At 42.1% G+C, this 12,026-nt stretch overlaps 5 non-coding genes across 5 annotated transcripts; all 5 read right to left on the bottom strand.

Moving 5' to 3' along the window:
- Positions 1-51: 51 nt before the first annotated feature.
- On the bottom strand, positions 52-158 carry LOC126196795 (U6 spliceosomal RNA). Its single transcript, XR_007539237.1, has one exon. It is a non-coding gene; the product is annotated as a U6 spliceosomal RNA (small nuclear RNA).
- Positions 159-2,651: 2,493 nt separating this feature from the next.
- LOC126196719 (U6 spliceosomal RNA) lies at positions 2,652-2,758 on the bottom strand. Its single transcript, XR_007539170.1, has one exon. It is a non-coding gene; the product is annotated as a U6 spliceosomal RNA (small nuclear RNA).
- Positions 2,759-5,251: 2,493 nt separating this feature from the next.
- LOC126196717 (U6 spliceosomal RNA) lies at positions 5,252-5,358 on the bottom strand. The gene has a single exon (XR_007539169.1). It is a non-coding gene; the product is annotated as a U6 spliceosomal RNA (small nuclear RNA).
- A 2,472-nt stretch (positions 5,359-7,830) lies between these two features.
- On the bottom strand, positions 7,831-7,937 carry LOC126196793 (U6 spliceosomal RNA). The gene has a single exon (XR_007539235.1). It is a non-coding gene; the product is annotated as a U6 spliceosomal RNA (small nuclear RNA).
- Positions 7,938-10,430: 2,493 nt separating this feature from the next.
- On the bottom strand, positions 10,431-10,537 carry LOC126196781 (U6 spliceosomal RNA). The gene has a single exon (XR_007539225.1). It is a non-coding gene; the product is annotated as a U6 spliceosomal RNA (small nuclear RNA).
- Positions 10,538-12,026: the final 1,489 nt, after the last annotated feature.

Genomic DNA, 12,026 nt, shown 5'->3' with positions numbered 1-12,026 from the left:
GGCTGAGGGTATTAGCAGCTGATGTGAGACATGAGAGAGTGAGATTGCGAAAAAAATGTGGAACGCTTCACGATTTTGCGTGTCATCCTTGCGCAGGGGCCATGCTAATCTTCTCTGTGTCGTTCCAATTTTAGTATATGTACCGCCGAAGCGAGTACATTCGAGGAGCCCTCTGAAATTGTATATATAGTTATGGCGTCGCGTCAAACATGGTTCGGCTTGGACGTAGCTTTACGCAGCTCTGGCGAGGATCACAAGGCCTGCCGAGTGCTAATCTGTGAATTAATTACTGCGAGGTGTCGTTCTTAGTAAGTGGCAGCTCTGTCAACTGTATTATTTGGCAGTATTGGATGTAAAACTTAGATCGTAGAGTCGCTTGCTCTCGCAGCATCCACCCAGAGCAGCAGCAGGTTCACACAGCTGCCGCTAGGCGGCAGCAAGACGTGTTGGCACGTATTGTCGCCATGTTCTCACATCGCGAGTTTAGTGTCTCATAGGCATACCTATGAAACACACTTCTCTAATGTGTGGGATAAATGACGCTGTTTGGAGCTGGTAGCAGGTCTTGAAGACTCTCAAAACAAGCGAATATTTTTGCGAAACTGTCTTCACTGCTAACACATATTGCATTACTCTTTCAGTGGTACTTTCTTACGATACTAATTGATTTAATGACAGAGTGCGCATATGCAAGGCAACTTTTAACTCACACATCAAGTACACCACAAGAAGACACAGTCTGTGACCATGTACATTATTGAGTAACTCCTATTCATCCAATGGTGCCAGAAGACAATAGTGACTGCAAAAAGAGACACAGTAGCCTCACGAACCATTAAAACCACCATTCATATTGCACACTTTGAAACACAGCAGTGTAGGCCATTACTAGCGCATGGATGGGTGAATGCGAGTTGTGTGAGATAGTAGTAGGAATGATGGACATAGTTCCGTTTTCAGTACAATACCAGGTGATATATTTGTGTTGATCCAAGATTACACAGGGCAGGTCTACTTGGCAAGAGTGAAACACTGTGATGGAGATGTGTGAATGAGCCTAAAATATTGAGCGGACATGTGGTAAGAGAAACCAGGTTAGCATTGTGTTAGTAGCTGTAGTTATGTTCCTGTGAAATGTCAATCAGATGTAATCCAGTTTGGTGAATGTTGTTATTGCAGGAAGAATTGCTAGTGCAAAACAAAGAGTGATAGGTTTAGTATCTGAAAGCAGTTAATAACTGAGTAGCTACTGGTGTCATGTGACACAAACTGGTTTGTGATGTTGCTGTCTGTTCCAAAATCTTGAAGCTTGCTAGTGTTTTGTGTCTTGACTGCCTCTGTATTTGCTTATGTGCTAGAGCTTCTGTATATGTGACATGATGAATATTGCATGCAGGGTTTGTCCAATCTTTCTGCTAGACACAGGATGAGAGGTGCATCAGCTGTAATTGTGAACAGCATCGACTTGTATGACATTGATGGGATTCAAAGTGCTGTCAAAATAGTAGAGCCTCACATCTAAATACTATATGTTAATATTAGCATACTGGTCTGCTTTCTAAACACTTCAGTGTTGTGGTATTCATTGGCTGACACTTTTGAATTTAATTTAGGTAACTACATGTAGTGGCAGATTGCCAGACATGTTTGTAAAATACTTTGTGTGTCGCACTAGTGAAATTTGTACATGACATGCTGGTGCACCACAGATTTGCTGTAATAGTTGGTTTTTAGGTGAAGGGCAGTGGCTTATTACACAGGCAGATATGCTTGAGTTCAGAATCTGATGAGGTGTCACCTGCAGCCTGTATTATGAGGCTGCAGCTGGACAGCAAGGCCACTAGGAGAGTTACTTGAAACATAATGTTAAATGAACTTCCTGTAAAGGGGTAACTTGCACACTTAATGATTAAAGAGACATCTACCTTCACATGTTTATTTATGCTGCTGAAACAATTATGGCATCAGCTGCAGCCATGAAGATGAATAAAGTTAAATGTTGTGGGTCTGTGTGCAGAAAGTATGTGATAGTGGCATACAGGCACCAGAAGCTTTGTAGGCGTTAGAGAAAAATAAATATTAGGTAATGCAAGCTAATTTTAGAGCGCTAGAGTGTATTTAAGCAGTAGTCTGAGTGAAAGTATGTGAGTGAGAAAGATTTGGAACATGCAGCTATCTTGTGTAAAGTTGATGTCAGGTTTCCAAATGTTGTGTGTGGCAGTACGTGTGTGTTATGAAATGACGTGATTGAGACAGTAGGAAGAGATGTTGTGCCAGCAGAGTGTGATACTGAGGAAGAGAAGAGGCTTTTGCCTGTGCTAGGCTTAGTCTTAGACTCGCTGTGATTTGTGTCACGTTTGCGAATGAGCTGAAGGGGTGCTAGTGACATGTACTTGTGTCAGTGTGGTTGTGGTTTTGGTGTGCTTGCTGAGTTGTTATTAGAGTGACATTTTAGATGTGCATTGGTGATGTAAGGGATAGGTTTATTGCCAGTTTTATCATGTTCTGTTGTGAATGAAAGAGAGTGGAGGAGAACTGCGTAAATGGTCAGCATAGTTTGTGACAAGTGGGTGCAGATATGAAGCGAAACTTGTGTAGGTGGCTGAGGGTATTAGCAGCTGATGTGAGACATGAGAGAGTGAGATTGCGAAAAAAATGTGGAACGCTTCACGATTTTGCGTGTCATCCTTGCGCAGGGGCCATGCTAATCTTCTCTGTATCGTTCCAATTTTAGTATATGTACCGCCGAAGCGAGTACATTCGAGGAGCCCTCTGAAATTGTATATATAGTTATGGCGTCGCGTCAAACATGGTTCGGCTTGGACGTAGCTTTACGCAGCTCTGGCGAGGATCACAAGGCCTGCCGAGTGCTAATCTGTGAATTAACTACTGCGAGGTGTCGTTCTTAGTAAGTGGCAGCTCTGTCAACTGTATTATTTGGCAGTATTGGATGTAAAACTTAGATCGTAGAGTCGCTTGCTCTCGCAGCATCCACCCAGAGCAGCAGCAGGTTCACACAGCTGCCGCTAGGTGGCAGCAAGACGTGTTGGCACGTATTGTCGCCATGTTCTCACATCGCGAGTTTAGTGTCTCATAGGCATACCTATGAAACACACTTCTCTAATGTGTGGGATAAATGACGCTGATTGGAGCTGGTAGCAGGTCTTGAAGACTCTCAAAACAAGCGAATATTTTTGCGAAACTGTCTTCACTGCTAACACAAATTGCATTACTCTTTCAGTGGTACTTTCTTACGATACTAATCGATTTAATGACAGAGTGCGCATATGCAAGGCAACTTTTAACTCACACATCAAGTACACCACAAGAAGACACAGTCTGTGACCATGTACATTATTGAGTAACTCCTATTCATCCAATGGTGCCAGAAGACAATAGTGACTGCAAAAAGAGACACAGTAGCCTCACGAACCATTAAAACCACCATTCATATTGCACACTTTGAAACACAGCAGTGTAGGCCATTACTAGCGCATGGATGGGTGAATGCGAGTTGTGTGAGATAGTAGTAGGAATGATGGACATAGTTCCGTTTTCAGTACAATACCAGGTGATATATTTGTGTTGATCCAAGATTACACAGGGCAGGTCTACTTGGCAAGAGTGAAACACTGTGATGGAGATGTGTGAATGAGCCTAAAATATTGAGCGGACATGTGGTAAGAGAAACCAGGTTAGCATTGTGTTAGTAGCTGTAGTTATGTTCCTGTGAAATGTCAATCAGATGTAATCCAGTTTGGTGAATGTTGTTATTGCAGGAAGAATTGCTAGTGCAAAACAAAGAGTGATAGGTTTAGTATCTGAAAGCAGTTAATAACTGAGTAGCTACTGGTGTCATGTGACACAAACTGGTTTGTGATGTTGCTGTCTGTTCCAAAATCTTGAAGCTTGCTAGTGTTTTGTGTCTTGACTGCCTCTGTATTTGCTTATGTGCTAGAGCTTCTGTGTATGTGACATGATGAATATTGCATGCAGGGTTTGTCCAATCTTTCTGCTAGACACAGGATGAGAGGTGCATCAGCTGTAATTGTGAACAGCATCGACTTGTATGACATTGATGGGATTCAAAGTGCTGTCAAAATAGTAGAGCCTCACATCTAAATACTATATGTTAATATTAGCATACTGGTCTGCTTTCTAAACACTTCAGTGTTGTGGTATTCATTGGCTGACACTTTTGAATTTAATTTAGGTAACTATATGTAGTGGCAGATTGCCAGACATGTTTGTAAAATACTTTGTGTGTCGCACTAGTGAAATTTGTACATGACATGCTGGTGCACCACAGATTTGCTGTAATAGTTGGTTTTTAGGTGAAGGGCAGTGGCTTATTACACAGGCAGATATGCTTCAGTTAAGAATCTGATGAGGTGTCACCTGCAGCCTGTATTATGAGGCTGCAGCTGGACAGCAAGGCCACTAGGAGAGTTACTTGAAACATAATGTTAAATGAACTTCCTGTAAAGGGGTAACTTGCACACTTAATGATTAAAGAGACATCTACCTTCACATGTTTATTTATGCTGCTGAAACAATTATGACATCAGCTACAGCCATGAAGATGAATAAAGTTAAATGTTGTGGGTCTGTGTGCAGAAAGTATGTGATAGTGGCATACAGGCACCAGAAGCTTTGTAGGCGTTAGAGAAAAATAAATATTAGGTAATGCAAGCTAATTTTAGAGCGCTAGAGTGTATTTAAGCAGTAGTCTGAGTGAAAGTATGTGAGTGAGAAAGATTTGGAACATGCAGCTATCTTGTGTAAAGTTGATGTCAGGTTTCCAAATGTTGTGTGTGGCAGTAGGTGTGTGTTATGAAATGACGTGATTGAGACAGTAGGAAGAGATGTTGTGCCAGCAGAGTGTGATACTGAGGAAGAGAAGAGGCTTTTGCCTGTGCTAGGCTTAGTCTTAGACTCGCTGTGATTTGTGTCACGTTTGCGAATGAGCTGAAGGGGTGCTAGTGACATGTACTTGTGTCAGTGTGGTTGTGGTTTTGGTGTGCTTGCTGAGTTGTTATTAGAGTGACATTTTAGATGTGCATTGGTGATGTAAGGGATAGGTTTATTGCCAGTTTTATCATGTTCTGTTGTGAATGAAAGAGAGTGGAGGAGAACTGCGTAAATGGTCAGCATAGTTTGTGACAAGTGGGTGCAGATATGAAGCGAAACTTGTGTAGGTGGCTGAGGGTATTAGCAGCTGATGTGAGACATGAGAGAGTGAGATTGCGAAAAAAATGTGGAACGCTTCACGATTTTGCGTGTCATCCTTGCGCAGGGGCCATGCTAATCTTCTCTGTATCGTTCCAATTTTAGTATATGTACCGCCGAAGCGAGTACATTCGAGGAGCCCTCTGAAATTGTATATATAGTTATGGCGTCGCGTCAAACATGGTTCGGCTTGGACGTAGCTTTACGCAGCTCTGGCGAGGATCACAAGGCCTGCCGAGTGCTAATCTGTGAATTAATTACTGCGAGGTGTCGTTCTTAGTAAGTGGCAGCTCTGTCAACTGTATTATTTGGCAGTATTGGATGTAAAACATAGATCGTAGAGTCGCTTGCTCTCGCAGCATCCACCCAGAGCAGCAGCAGGTTCACACAGCTGCCGCTAGGCGGCAGCAAGACGTGTTGGCACGTATTGTCGCCATGTTCTCACATCGCGAGTTTAGTGTCTCATAGGCATACCTATGAAACACACTTCTCTAATGTGTGGGATAAATGACGCTGATTGGAGCTGGTAGCAGGTCTTGAAGACTCTCAAAACAAGCGAATATTTTTGCGAAACTGTCTTCACTGCTAACACAAATTGCATTACTCTTTCAGTGGTACTTTCTTACGATACTAATCGATTTAATGACAGAGTGCGCATATGCAAGGCAACTTTTAACTCACACATCAAGTACACCACAAGAAGACACAGTCTGTGACCATGTACATTATTGAGTAACTCCTATTCATCCAATGGTGCCAGAAGACAATAGTGACTGCAAAAAGAGACACAGTAGCCTCACGAACCATTAAAACCACCATTCATATTGCACACTTTGAAACACAGCAGTGTAGGCCATTACTAGCGCATGGATGGGTGAATGCGAGTTGTGTGAGATAGTAGTAGGAATGATGGACATAGTTCCGTTTTCAGTACAATACCAGGTGATATATTTGTGTTGATCCAAGATTACACAGGGCAGGTCTACTTGGCAAGAGTGAAACACTGTGATGGAGATGTGTGAATGAGCCTAAAATATTGAGCGGACATGTGGTAAGAGAAACCAGGTTAGCATTGTGTTAGTAGCTGTAGTTATGTTCCTGTGAAATGTCAATCAGATGTAATCCAGTTTGGTGAATGTTGTTATTGCAGGAAGAATTGCTAGTGCAAAACAAAGAGTGATAGGTTTAGTATCTGAAAGCAGTTAATAACTGAGTAGCTACTGGTGTCATGTGACACAAACTGGTTTGTGATGTTGCTGTCTGTTCCAAAATCTTGAAGCTTGCTAGTGTTTTGTGTCTTGACTGCCTCTGTATTTGCTTATGTGCTAGAGCTTCTGTGTATGTGACATGATGAATATTGCATGCAGGGTTTGTCCAATCTTTCTGCTAGACACAGGATGAGAGGTGCATCAGCTGTAATTGTGAACAGCATCGACTTGTATGACATTGATGGGATTCAAAGTGCTGTCAAAATAGTAGAGCCTCACATCTAAATACTATATGTTAATATTAGCATACTGGTCTGCTTTCTAAACACTTCAGTGTTGTGGTATTCATTGGCTGACACTTTTGAATTTAATTTAGGTAACTATATGTAGTGGCAGATTGCCAGACATGTTTGTAAAATACTTTGTGTGTCGCACTAGTGAAATTTGTACATGACATGCTGGTGCACCACAGATTTGCTGTAATAGTTGGTTTTTAGGTGAAGGGCAGTGGCTTATTACACAGGCAGATATGCTTCAGTTAAGAATCTGATGAGGTGTCACCTGCAGCCTGTATTATGAGGCTGCAGCTGGACAGCAAGGCCACTAGGAGAGTTACTTGAAACATAATGTTAAATGAACTTCCTGTAAAGGGGTAACTTGCACACTTAATGATTAAAGAGACATCTACCTTCACATGTTTATTTATGCTGCTGAAACAATTATGGCATCAGCTGCAGCCATGAAGATGAATAAAGTTAAATGTTGTGGGTCTGTGTGCAGAAAGTATGTGATAGTGGCATACAGGCACCAGAAGCTTTGTAGGCGTTAGAGAAAAATAAATATTAGGTAATGCAAGCTAATTTTAGAGCGCTAGAGTGTATTTAAGCAGTAGTCTGAGTGAAAGTATGTGAGTGAGAAAGATTTGGAACATGCAGCTATCTTGTGTAAAGTTGATGTCAGGTTTCCAAATGTTGTGTGTGGCAGTAGGTGTGTGTTATGAAATGACGTGATTGAGACAGTAGGAAGAGATGTTGTGCCAGCAGAGTGTGATACTGAGGAAGAGAAGAGGCTTTTGCCTGTGCTAGGCTTAGTCTTAGACTCGCTGTGATTTGTGTCACGTTTGCGAATGAGCTGAAGGGGTGCTAGTGACATGTACTTTGGTGTGCTTGCTGAGTTGTTATTAGAGTGACATTTTAGATGTGCATTGGTGATGTAAGGGATAGGTTTATTGCCAGTTTTATCATGTTCTGTTGTGAATGAAAGAGAGTGGAGGAGAACTGCGTAAATGGTCAGCATAGTTTGTGACAAGTGGGTGCAGATATGAAGCGAAACTTGTGTAGGTGGCTGAGGGTATTAGCAGCTGATGTGAGACATGAGAGAGTGAGATTGCGAAAAAAGTGTGGAACGCTTCACGATTTTGCGTGTCATCCTTGCGCAGGGGCCATGCTAATCTTCTCTGTATCGTTCCAATTTTAGTATATGTACCGCCGAAGCGAGTACATTCGAGGAGCCCTCTGAAATTGTATATATAGTTATGGCGTCGCGTCAAACATGGTTCGGCTTGGACGTAGCTTTACGCAGCTCTGGCGAGGATCACAAGGCCTGCCGAGTGCTAATCTGTGAATTAATTACTGCGAGGTGTCGTTCTTAGTAAGTGGCAGCTCTGTCAACTGTATTATTTGGCAGTATTGGATGTAAAACTTAGATCGTAGAGTCGCTTGCTCTCGCAGCATCCACCCAGAGCAGCAGCAGGTTCACACAGCTGCCGCTAGGCGGCAGCAAGACGTGTTGGCACGTATTGTCGCCATGTTCTCACATCGCGAGTTTAGTGTCTCATAGGCATACCTATGAAACACACTTCTCTAATGTGTGGGATAAATGACGCTGTTTGGAGCTGGTAGCAGGTCTTGAAGACTCTCAAAACAAGCGAATATTTTTGCGAAACTGTCTTCACTGCTAACACAAATTGCATTACTCTTTCAGTGGTACTTTCTTACGATACTAATCGATTTAATGACAGAGTGCGCATATGCAAGGCAACTTTTAACTCACACATCAAGTACACCACAAGAAGACACAGTCTGTGACCATGTACATTATTGAGTAACTCCTATTCATCCAATGGTGCCAGAAGACAATAGTGACTGCAAAAAGAGACACAGTAGCCTCACGAACCATTAAAACCACCATTCATATTGCACACTTTGAAACACAGCAGTGTAGGCCATTACTAGCGCATGGATGGGTGAATGCGAGTTGTGTGAGATAGTAGTAGGAATGATGGACATAGTTCCGTTTTCAGTACAATACCAGGTGATATATTTGTGTTGATCCAAGATTACACAGGGCAGGTCTACTTGGCAAGAGTGAAACACTGTGATGGAGATGTGTGAATGAGCCTAAAATATTGAGCGGACATGTGGTAAGAGAAACCAGGTTAGCATTGTGTTAGTAGCTGTAGTTATGTTCCTGTGAAATGTCAATCAGATGTAATCCAGTTTGGTGAATGTTGTTATTGCAGGAAGAATTGCTAGTGCAAAACAAAGAGTGATAGGTTTAGTATCTGAAAGCAGTTAATAACTGAGTAGCTACTGGTGTCATGTGACACAAACTGGTTTGTGATGTTGCTGTCTGTTCCAAAATCTTGAAGCTTGCTAGTGTTTTGTGTCTTGACTGCCTCTGTATTTGCTTATGTGCTAGAGCTTCTGTGTATGTGACATGATGAATATTGCATGCAGGGTTTGTCCAATCTTTCTGCTAGACACAGGATGAGAGGTGCATCAGCTGTAATTGTGAACAGCATCGACTTGTATGACATTGATGGGATTCAAAGTGCTGTCAAAATAGTAGAGCCTCACATCTAAATACTATATGTTAATATTAGCATACTGGTCTGCTTTCAAAACACTTCAGTGTTGTGGTATTCATTGGCTGACACTTTTGAATTTAATTTAGGTAAGTACATGTAGTGGCAGATTGCCAGACATGTTTGTAAAATACTTTGTGTGTCACACTAGTGAAATTTGTACATGACATGCTGGTGCACCACAGATTTGCTGTAATAGTTGGTTTTTAGGTGAAGGGCAGTGGCTTATTACACAGGCAGATATGCTTGAGTTAAGAATCTGATGAGGTGTCACCTGCAGCCTGTATTATGAGGCTGCAGCTGGACAGCAAGGCCACTAGGAGAGTTACTTGAAACATAATGTTAAATGAACTTCCTGTAAAGGGGTAACTTGCACACTTAATGATTAAAGAGACATCTACCTTCACATGTTTATTTATGCTGCTGAAACAATTATGGCATCAGCTGCAGCCATGAAGATGAATAAAGTTAAATGTTGTGGGTCTGTGTGCAGAAAGTATGTGATAGTGGCATACAGGCACCAGAAGCTTTGTAGGCGTTAGAGAAAAATAAATATTAGGTAATGCAAGCTAATTTTAGAGCGCTAGAGTGTATTTAAGCAGTAGTCTGAGTGAAAGTATGTGAGTGAGAAAGATTTGGAACATGCAGCTATCTTGTGTAAAGTTGATGTCAGGTTTCCAAATGTTGTGTGTGGCAGTAGGTGTGTGTTATGAAATGACGTGATTGAGACAGTAGGAAGAGATGTTGTGCCAGCAGAGTGTGATACTGAGGAAGAGAAGAGGCTTTTGCCTGTGCTAGGCTTAGTCTTAGACTCGCTGTGATTTGTGTCACGTTTGCGAATGAGCTGAAGGGGTGCTAGTGACATGTACTTGTGTCAGTGTGGTTGTGGTTTTGGTGTGCTTGCTGAGTTGTTATTAGAGTGACATTTTAGATGTGCATTGGTGATGTAAGGGATAGGTTTATTGCCAGTTTTATCATGTTCTGTTGTGAATGAAAGAGAGTGGAGGAGAACTGCGTAAATGGTCAGCATAGTTTGTGACAAGTGGGTGCAGATATGAAGCGAAACTTGTGTAGGTGGCTGAGGGTATTAGCAGCTGATGTGAGACATGAGAGAGTGAGATTGCGAAAAAAATGTGGAACGCTTCACGATTTTGCGTGTCATCCTTGCGCAGGGGCCATGCTAATCTTCTCTGTATCGTTACAATTTTAGTATATGTACCGCCGAAGCGAGTACATTCGAGGAGCCCTCTGAAATTGTATATATAGTTATGGCGTCGCGTCAAACATGGTTCGGCTTGGACGTAGCTTTACGCAGCTCTGGCGAGGATCACAAGGCCTGCCGAGTGCTAATCTGTGAATTAATTACTGCGAGGTGTCGTTCTTAGTAAGTGGCAGCTCTGTCAACTGTATTATTTGGCAGTATTGGATGTAAAACTTAGATCGTAGAGTCGCTTGCTCTCGCAGCATCCACCCAGAGCAGCAGCAGGTTCACACAGCTGCCGCTAGGCGGCAGCAAGACGTGTTGGCACGTATTGTCGCCATGTTCTCACATCGCGAGTTTAGTGTCTCATAGGCATACCTATGAAACACACTTCTCTAATGTGTGGGATAAATGACGCTGATTGGAGCTGGTAGCAGGTCTTGAAGACTCTCAAAGCAAGCGAATATTTTTGCGAAACTGTCTTCACTGCTAACACAAATTGCATTACTCTTTCAGTGGTACTTTCTTACGATACTAATCGATTTAATGACAGAGTGCGCATATGCAAGGCAACTTTTAACTCACACATCAAGTACACCACAAGAAGACACAGTCTGTGACCATGTACATTATTGAGTAACTCCTATTCATCCAATGGTGCCAGAAGACAATAGTGACTGCAAAAAGAGACACAGTAGCCTCACGAACCATTAAAACCACCATTCATATTGCACACTTTGAAACACAGCAGTGTAGGCCATTACTAGCGCATGGATGGGTGAATGCGAGTTGTGTGAGATAGTAGTAGGAATGATGGACATAGTTCCGTTTTCAGTACAATACCAGGTGATATATTTGTGTTGATCCAAGATTACACAGGGCAGGTCTACTTGGCAAGAGTGAAACACTGTGATGGAGATGTGTGAATGAGCCTAAAATATTGAGCGGACATGTGGTAAGAGAAACCAGGTTAGCATTGTGTTAGTAGCTGTAGTTATGTTCCTGTGAAATGTCAATCAGATGTAATCCAGTTTGGTGAATGTTGTTATTGCAGGAAGAATTGCTAGTGCAAAACAAAGAGTGATAGGTTTAGTATCTGAAAGCAGTTAATAACTGAGTAGCTACTGGTGTCATGTGACACAAACTGGTTTGTGATGTTGCTGTCTGTTCCAAAATCTTGAAGCTTGCTAGTGTTTTGTGTCTTGACTGCCTCTGTATTTGCTTATGTGCTAGAGCTTCTGTGTATGTGACATGATGAATATTGCATGCAGGGTTTGTCCAATCTTTCTGCTAGACACAGGATGAGAGGTGCATCAGCTGTAATTGTGAACAGCATCGACTTGTATGACATTGATGGGATTCAAAGTGCTGTCAAAATAGTAGAGCCTCACATCTAAATACTATATGTTAATATTAGCATACTGGTCTGCTTTCTAAACACTTCAGTGTTGTGGTATTCATTGGCTGACACTTTTGAATTTAATTTAGGTAACTATATGTAGTGGCAGATTGCCAGACATGT

The sequence above is a fragment of the Schistocerca nitens genome, chromosome 7, assembly GCF_023898315.1.
Source record: "Schistocerca nitens isolate TAMUIC-IGC-003100 chromosome 7, iqSchNite1.1, whole genome shotgun sequence".
Classification (NCBI taxonomy): domain Eukaryota; kingdom Metazoa; phylum Arthropoda; class Insecta; order Orthoptera; family Acrididae; genus Schistocerca; species Schistocerca nitens.
The sequence above is the reverse complement of the archived record's forward strand: the minus strand, read 5'-3'. Positions and strand labels throughout refer to the sequence as shown.